The 7,500-nt window shown below is 43.8% G+C and overlaps 1 protein-coding gene across 7 annotated transcripts in view; it reads left to right on the forward strand.

Moving 5' to 3' along the window:
- Window positions 1-7,500, forward strand: part of LOC127008293 (rap1 GTPase-activating protein 1-like) — a 138,371-nt gene that overhangs the window by 10,894 nt on the left and 119,977 nt on the right. Inside the window, exon 1 of one of the 7 annotated variants that reach the window (XM_050880102.1) lies at window positions 5,800-5,959. The exons of 4 other annotated variants lie outside the window; for them this stretch is intronic. The gene's annotated coding sequence lies outside the window, so the exon portion shown is untranslated. Of the gene's footprint in view, window positions 1-5,799; window positions 5,960-7,500 lie in introns of those variants that run through there. 2 more of the 7 variants (XM_050880099.1, XM_050880100.1) reach the window with 2 other exon arrangements.

A 7,500-nucleotide genomic window follows, 5' to 3' on the forward strand; every position in this document is an offset into this window, starting at 1 on the left:
AAAGTAGAAGGGGAAGAAGGATGGGAAGAAAGAAGGGTTGAGTCATGGCTGGAGGGGAAAATGAGAAGGGAAATGAGGAGGGAAGGAGGAAGAAGGAGACTGAAGAAAAAGTTAGTAAGAAGGAAAAAAGGATGTTTAAAGAAGGAGAAGGAGGAGGAGGAGGAGAGTGAAGTATAAGGAGAAAAATGAGGAGAAAGGAAGAAGGAGAAGGCTGAAGAAGTAGTTGTTGGTAAGAAGGAAAAAGGATGTTTAAAGAAGGAGGAGGAGGAGAAGGAGGGTGAAGTATGAGAAGGAGTTAGTGAAGGAAGGAGACTAGAGAGAAAAGTTGCATATTAAGAAGAATAGAGGATGTTAAAAGGAGAAGGAGGAGGAGGCGAAGGAGACAGCATAGGAAAAAAAAGAGGAGAATAAGAGGAAGAAGGAGATGGAAGGAAAAGGTTGCTAAAAAGAAGAATAAAGGAGGAGAAAGAGGAAGAGAGAATGAAGGAAAGGAAAGGAAGAAGGAAAAGAAAATGAGGAAAAAGAAAGAGAAGATTGTGAGGTGTTTGAGAGAGAGAGAGAGAGAGAGAGAGAGAGAGAGAGAGAGAGAGAGAGAGAGAGAGAGAGAGAGAGAGAGTAAACATATAATGGATGAGTGTTAGTTTGTTGGTGACGGCTTTTCATTGTTAACTTTAGGATGGACAAAGAATCTCCCCTTTCCCCCTTTAAACCCCTTCCCCTACCTCCCCTTCCCCTTATATCCCATCCTCCTCCCTTACCCCCTTTCCCGTCCCACAACTTACCCCTCTCCCCTTCCCCCCTTTATTCCCTTTCCCCCCTTTAAACCCCCTTCCCTATCCCATCCTCCTCCTCCCTTTCCAAATCCCCTTCCCCTCCCTCCCCTTCCCCGTATAGCCCATCCTCCTCCCGTCCCCCCTTGCCCGTCTCACAAATTACCCCTCTCCCCCTCCCCCCTTTAAACCCCCTTCCCCTACCTCCCCATCCTCCTCCCTTCCCCCTTTCCCGTCTCACAAATTACCCCTCTCCCCCTCCCCCTTTATTCCCCTTCCCCCCCTTCCTATACATCCTACCCCCATGAAATCTAAGTATGGCTGCTTTACGAAACCCCAGACACACGACTCCCGGCCTGACGCAGAAAGATTTTAACCCTTTTTATTTGTAGACGGATTTCCTGTCACGGTTCAACGCGCTACCACGATAAGGATTTCCCGATTCGTGTAATATTGTCGATTAGGTTTCCCCGATTCACATGTTTTCCGATACTGTTTCTCCGATTTTCACTCCCTTCCATGGAGACTTGAGCCCCCACCTGGATCTGACGTCGTAGGGTGGGTGAGGCGACGCGACCCCCGGCGTATGGCCCCTATTACTTGATTGATTTCCTCGATTTTAGCATTTTTGTCCGATAAGCTTCCCTGATTTACTCAAAGCTTTAAGAAATTCTAGAGACACAAATATTACTTTTTTTCTCATATCCTGACATTCTAAGGCCGGACATTGGAAAAAACTGCTTAGAGAATGTATTTAAATAGTTTCCCTTAGTTAAGAGACGGAGACAAGGGGAGGAACAAAGCTTACCCAGGCCTACGAAATTCCAAAAACACAAATGATTCACTCTTTTCACATTCCCTGACATTCTAAAGGCCGGACATATGAAAAAACTGCTTAGAGAATGTATATAAATAGTTTCCCTTAGTTAAGAGACGGATACAAGGGGAGGAACAAAGCTTACCCAGGCCTACGAAATTCCAGAAACACAAATGATTCACTCTTTTCACATTCCCTGACATTCTAAGGCCGGACATATGAAAAAACTGCTTAGAGAATGTATATAAATAGTTTCCCTTAGTTAAGAGACGGAGACAAGGGGAGGAACAAAGCTTACCCAGGCCTACGAAATTCCAGAAACACAAATGATTCACTCTTTTCACATATCCTGACATTCGAAAGCCGGACATAGGAAAAAAAACTGCTTAGAGAATGTATATAAATGGTTTCCCTTAGTTAAGAGACGGATACAAGGGGAGAAACAAAGCTTACCCAGGCCTACAAAATTCCAAAAACACAAATGATTCACTCTTTTCACATTCCCTGACATTTTAAAGGTCGGACATAGGAAAAAAAAACTGCTTAGAGAATGTATTTAAATAGTTTCCCTTAGTTAAGAGACGGAGACAAGGGGAGGAACAAAGCTTACCCAGGCCTACGAAATTCCAGAAACACAAACGATTCACTCTTTTCACATTCCCTGACATTTTAAAGGCGGACATAGGAAAAAACTGCTTAGAGAATGTATATAAATGGTTTCCCTTAGTTAAGAGACGGATACAAGGGGAGGAACAAAGCTTACCCAGGCCTACGAAATTCCAGAAACACAAATAATTCACTCTTCTTATATCCTGACATTCTGAAGGCGGACATAGGAAAAAACTGCTTAGAGAATGTATATAAATAGTTTCCCTTAGTTAAGAGACGGATACAAGGGGAGAAACAAAGCTTACCCAGTCTCACGATGCACTCCTCTCATATCCTGACATTCTAAAGGCCGGACATATGAAAAAACTGCTTAGAGGATGTATATAAATAGTTTCCCTTAATTGAGAGAGATAATGGCAGAAACAAAGCCTTTATATGTGCGTCACCGAGCTTTCCTAGTCTTAAGAAATACTAAGAACACAAAATGTTAGACTTCTTTTCTTCTGCAGTGTTGCCATAGTGGGGTAAATGACGTATAAGGGATGTGTGTGTTAATAGTTTTTTTTTTTTTTTTTTGTGGTGTGCGTAGAGTGAAGAAAATATATTAGAGGTGAATTAGTTAGCTGGACATTTGTTTATTTATTTTTTAGTTATTTTTTTATTTCTCTATGTTTGTTGTTTGTTTTAAGATACGAATGAAGTCGACGGTGTAAAAAAAGATATATTCGAAGGTTTTTTTTTATTATAGAAGTGAGATCAGCTCCTACTACTACTACTACTACTACTACTACTACTACTACCACTACTACTACTACTACTACCACCACTACTACTACTACTACTACCACCACTACCACTACTACTACTACTACTACTACTACCACCACTACCACTACTACTACTACTACTACTACTACTACCACCACTACCACTACTACTACTACTACTACTAAACAAGACAAAGCGTGCATTTAAATCCATGTTATAAGTATGTCCGGTTTGGCTTAATGCTCTCTCTCTCTCTCTCAACACACACTTTCATCATCGTATGGGGGCGTAGAGAGAGAGAGAGAGAGAGAGAGAGAGAGAGAGAGAGAGAGAGAGAGAGAGAGAGAGAGAGGCTTGAATGACGTCTTCGCTTTATCTTTTTTCTTGTAATTCGTGTGTGTGTGTGTGTGTGTGTGTGTGTGTGTGTGTGTGTGTGTGTGTGTGTGTGTGTGTGTGTGTGTGTGTGTGTGTGTGTGTGTGTGTCAAACCAAAGGAAAGAAAGGGTGGCGTGGAATGCTGTTAGAGCCCCAAACACACACACACACACACACACACACACACACACACACACACACACACACACACACACACACACACACACACACACACATGCGGTGACATCAGAGCACAGCAGGCACCCTCAAACACTCCATCATCATCACCACCACCACCACCGCCACCGCCACCATCATCACCATATTATCACCACAAGGAGAAAATGAGAGGATGAAAGGAAGGAAAAAAAGGATAGAAAGAGAAGACAAAGGAAGAAAAAATGAAGGAGAGAAAAGAGAGAAAGGAAGGAAGATAAGAGGAGAATAAGAACAAGAGGAAAGAGAGAGAGAGAGAGAGAGAGAGAGAGAGAGAGAGAGAGAGAGAGAGAGAGAGAGAGAGAGAGAGAGAGAGAGAGAGAGAGGGAAACAAATGGAGATACGAAAGAAAGTCTGGTTTTTACACACACACACACACACACACACACACACACACACACACACACACACACACACACACACACACAACCCCCACTCCCCCACCCTCACCACTCACACAACACCCCTATCCCCCCTTCCCCACACTCCTCCCCTCCCTCCCCCTTGCCCTCCGTCCCCCCCACACGCATTTGCATACACAATCATCCCAGTTGTAATTAACTTGTCCGACAGAGTATTATTAGGACGAAAGGGACGCTGTAGAAAAGACACTGTACCTACTCCTTGATCTACGAGGGTGAAGGGGAAGGAAAGGGGGGGATGGGAGGGAAGGGGAAGGAAGGGGAAAGAGGAAAGAATGGGAGGTCTAGGTGGTGAAGGAGGGGAAGGGAGGGAGGTGGAATTTGAGGAAAAAGAGAAGAGGAAAGAATGGTTGGGGAAGAGATGGAAAGTGAAAGGAATATGGAATGGAGATGAATTGAGGAAGGAGGAGAAAGGGGAAGGAAGAAGAAGGAGGAATGGAAGGAAAGAGGGAAAAGGGAAAAAAAGGGAGATGGAAAAGAGAGAAAGGGGGTAGAAGAGGAGGAGGAGAAGGAGGAAGGAAGAAAGGGAAGGAAAAGTTTGTTATTGTTGAAGTTGTAACAGGAGTAGTAACAGTAGTAGCAGCAGCAGCAGTAGTAGTAGTAGTAGTAGTAGTAGTAGTAGTAGTAGTAGTAATATAACTTGTAATATGATCAAAGAAAAAGCAATAACAACAACAACAATAATCTGAAGTGGCAACAGTGATGACAGACAGATGAGAGAGAGAGAGAGAGAGAGAGAGAGAGAGAGAGAGAGAGAGAGAGAGAGAGAGAGAGAGAGAGAGAGAGAGAGAGAGAGAGAGAGAGAGAGAGAGAGAGAGAGAGAGAGAGAGAGAGAGAGAGAGAGAGAGTGCCATGAGGAGAAGACGAAGGAGGAAGACGAGGAAGAAGAAGGGAAAGGGGAGTGGCATCGCTGACGTAACCTCTTCTTCTCTCTCTCTCCCTCCCTCTCTCTCTCTCTCCACCCCTCCCCCCTCCGAAGTGGCAGCACCTTGGGACTAAGCCGAGACTGTAGAGATCAGACACAGGCGGGGTCAGCTGGTGGTGGTGGTGGTGGTGGTGGTGGTGGTGAATAGTGGTGATGAATAGTGGTGATGAGGACGAGGAGGAGGATGCTTAGTGTAGTGCTGATGGTGGTGGTGGTAAGGTGTTGAAGGTGGTGGTGATGGTAGTGGTGGTGTTGATGGTGGTGATGGAAATATATGTTGAAAATAATGAATCGTGATGGTGGTGGTGATGGTGTTGAAAATGATGGATGTAGACGTTGATAATAATGGTTAGTGGTGGTGGTAATGATGATGGTTGTGGTGGTGGTTGTGGTGGTGGTGGTGGTGGTGGCAGTCAGCTGTGTTTGTTATTGGTGTTCCTTAAGCATATATATATTTCCTTGTTTTTTTTTTCTTTTATGTTTTTTTTTATAGTCAACCACGTGTACCATCATTGACTCATCATCACCATCATCATCACCATCATCATCATTATTATTCTTATACTTATTATTATTATTATTATTATTATTATTATTATTATTATTATTATTATTAGAGAGAGCGAATGAGTAATGAGAGATGAAGATAGGAGGAGGAGGAGGAGGAGGAAGAGGAAGAGGAAGAGGATATGCAGAGAGGAATGAGGAAGAAGAAATGAAGAACAGTAAAAAGAGAGAGTAAGCAAATATGAGAGAGAGAGAGAGAGAGAGAGAGAGAGAGAGAGAGAGAGAGAGAGAGAGAGAGAGAGAGAGAGAGAGAGAGAGAGAGAGAGAGAGAGAGAGAGAGAGACTGGGCATAGGTTGTGATGGTGGTGGTAGTGGCATGTGTGGCACTCACGGAGGAGGAGGAGGAGGAGGAGGAGAGCCAGTTTGTCGTTGGCAGTGAGAGGGAGGATGTCGTTGCCTCCGTCTCTCCCTCACTTCTCTCCCTTACCTCCCTCCACCGACAGTCTCTCCCTCCACTCTCCTCCACCTCTCCACATTCTCCTCCACCAAGGGTAACCTCCACGTACCACCACCACCACCACTACTACTACTACTACTACTACTATTACTACTACTACTACTACTACTACTACTACTACTACTACTACTACATCACTTATGTCCTCTACTTATCCTTGCCTTCTTCTTCTTCTTCTTCTTCTTCCTCTTGGCCCCTCCTCTTCCTCCTCCTCCTCCTCTTATATTCGTCCTCGTTCTCGTCCTTGCTCCCCTCCTCCTCCTCCTCCTCCTCCTCCTCCTCGACCTTCTTCTCCTCCTCCTCCTCCACCACCTCCTACTTCTACTGCATCATCTCCACAAACATCCACAATCACACACCACCACCAACACCACACCACCACCACCACCACCTCCACTTATCAAACTCCCTAAGTGCGCGCGAATGGTATTAAGTGGCCGAGGTGCTTCCAAGTTGAGCCCTATCAGGAAAGAGGGCCAGAAGTGGAAGCCTTGAAATAGCACACGTTCTGGCTGGCTGGAAGTGAACTGAAGTGAAGAGAAGGGAAGGGAAGTGAAAAGAGAAGTGACGAGAAGGGAAGAAAAAATGAAGTGGAAAAGAGAAGTGAAGTGAAGAAACGGGAAGGGAAGGGAAGGGAAGGAAAGGAAAGTGAAAATAAGTGAAGAGAAGGAAAAGAGGAGAAGGGAAATGAATAGAAGGGAAAGGATGTTAAGTGACAGGAAAAGAAGGGAAGGGAATCTAAGTGAAAAAAAAAAAGGAAGAGAAGAGAAAAGAAGGGAAGGGAAGGGAAGGGAAGGAAAAGAAGAGAAGGGAAGGGAAGGGAAGAGAAAAGAGGGAAGGGAAGTAAAGAGATGGGAAGGGAAGGGAAGGGAAAAAAGTGAGGAGAAGAGAAAATAAGGGAGGAAAAGTGAAGTGATTGGAAAAGAAGTGACGTGAAGTGCAGAGAAGGGAAGATAAGAGAAGAGGAAGAGAAGTGTAAAAAAAAAGTTTATATAGAGAATTTGGGGTAAAATGATGTGTCTTTGGGTTTGGGGTACGCCGGTGTGTGTGTGTGTGTGTGTGTGTGTGTGTGTGTGTGTGTGTTAATTAACGGAGGAGGGAAGTTAGTTAAGGAAGAGCGTTCGTTAATGAATAATCAACGAAGGAAGAAAGGAAGTTAGGACAGGCAGTGTGTTAATTAAGAAGGAGGAGACAGGTAAAGGTGAACGAAGAGGAAATAGAGAAAAATAAAATAAAAGGAAAGATAAAAAGAAAAGAAGAGAAAGAACTAAGAGGAAAAGAAAGAATGAGGGGAGAAAGATGTGAGGGGAAGAGGTGGAGAAGGGGAGGAGGAAGAAGAAGGAAAGGAAAGAGGAAGGGAAGGAAAATAAAAGAAAGGAAAGAAAAGGCAACTAATAGGAAAATAGAAAAGAAAGAAAAGAAAACTAACAAGAGGGAAAGAAGAAAAACAACTAACAAAACCTTAAAGAAAAAAAAAAGAAAGCTAATAAAAGAAAAACTAACTAACAACAAGAACTAATTAAGAGCCAGGAAGATCATTAGGGAAGTTGAGGTGATGTTAACGAGGCCACTTTC

Source organism: Eriocheir sinensis, chromosome 37, assembly GCF_024679095.1.
Source record: "Eriocheir sinensis breed Jianghai 21 chromosome 37, ASM2467909v1, whole genome shotgun sequence".
NCBI classification, from domain to species: Eukaryota; Metazoa; Arthropoda; class Malacostraca; order Decapoda; family Varunidae; genus Eriocheir; species Eriocheir sinensis.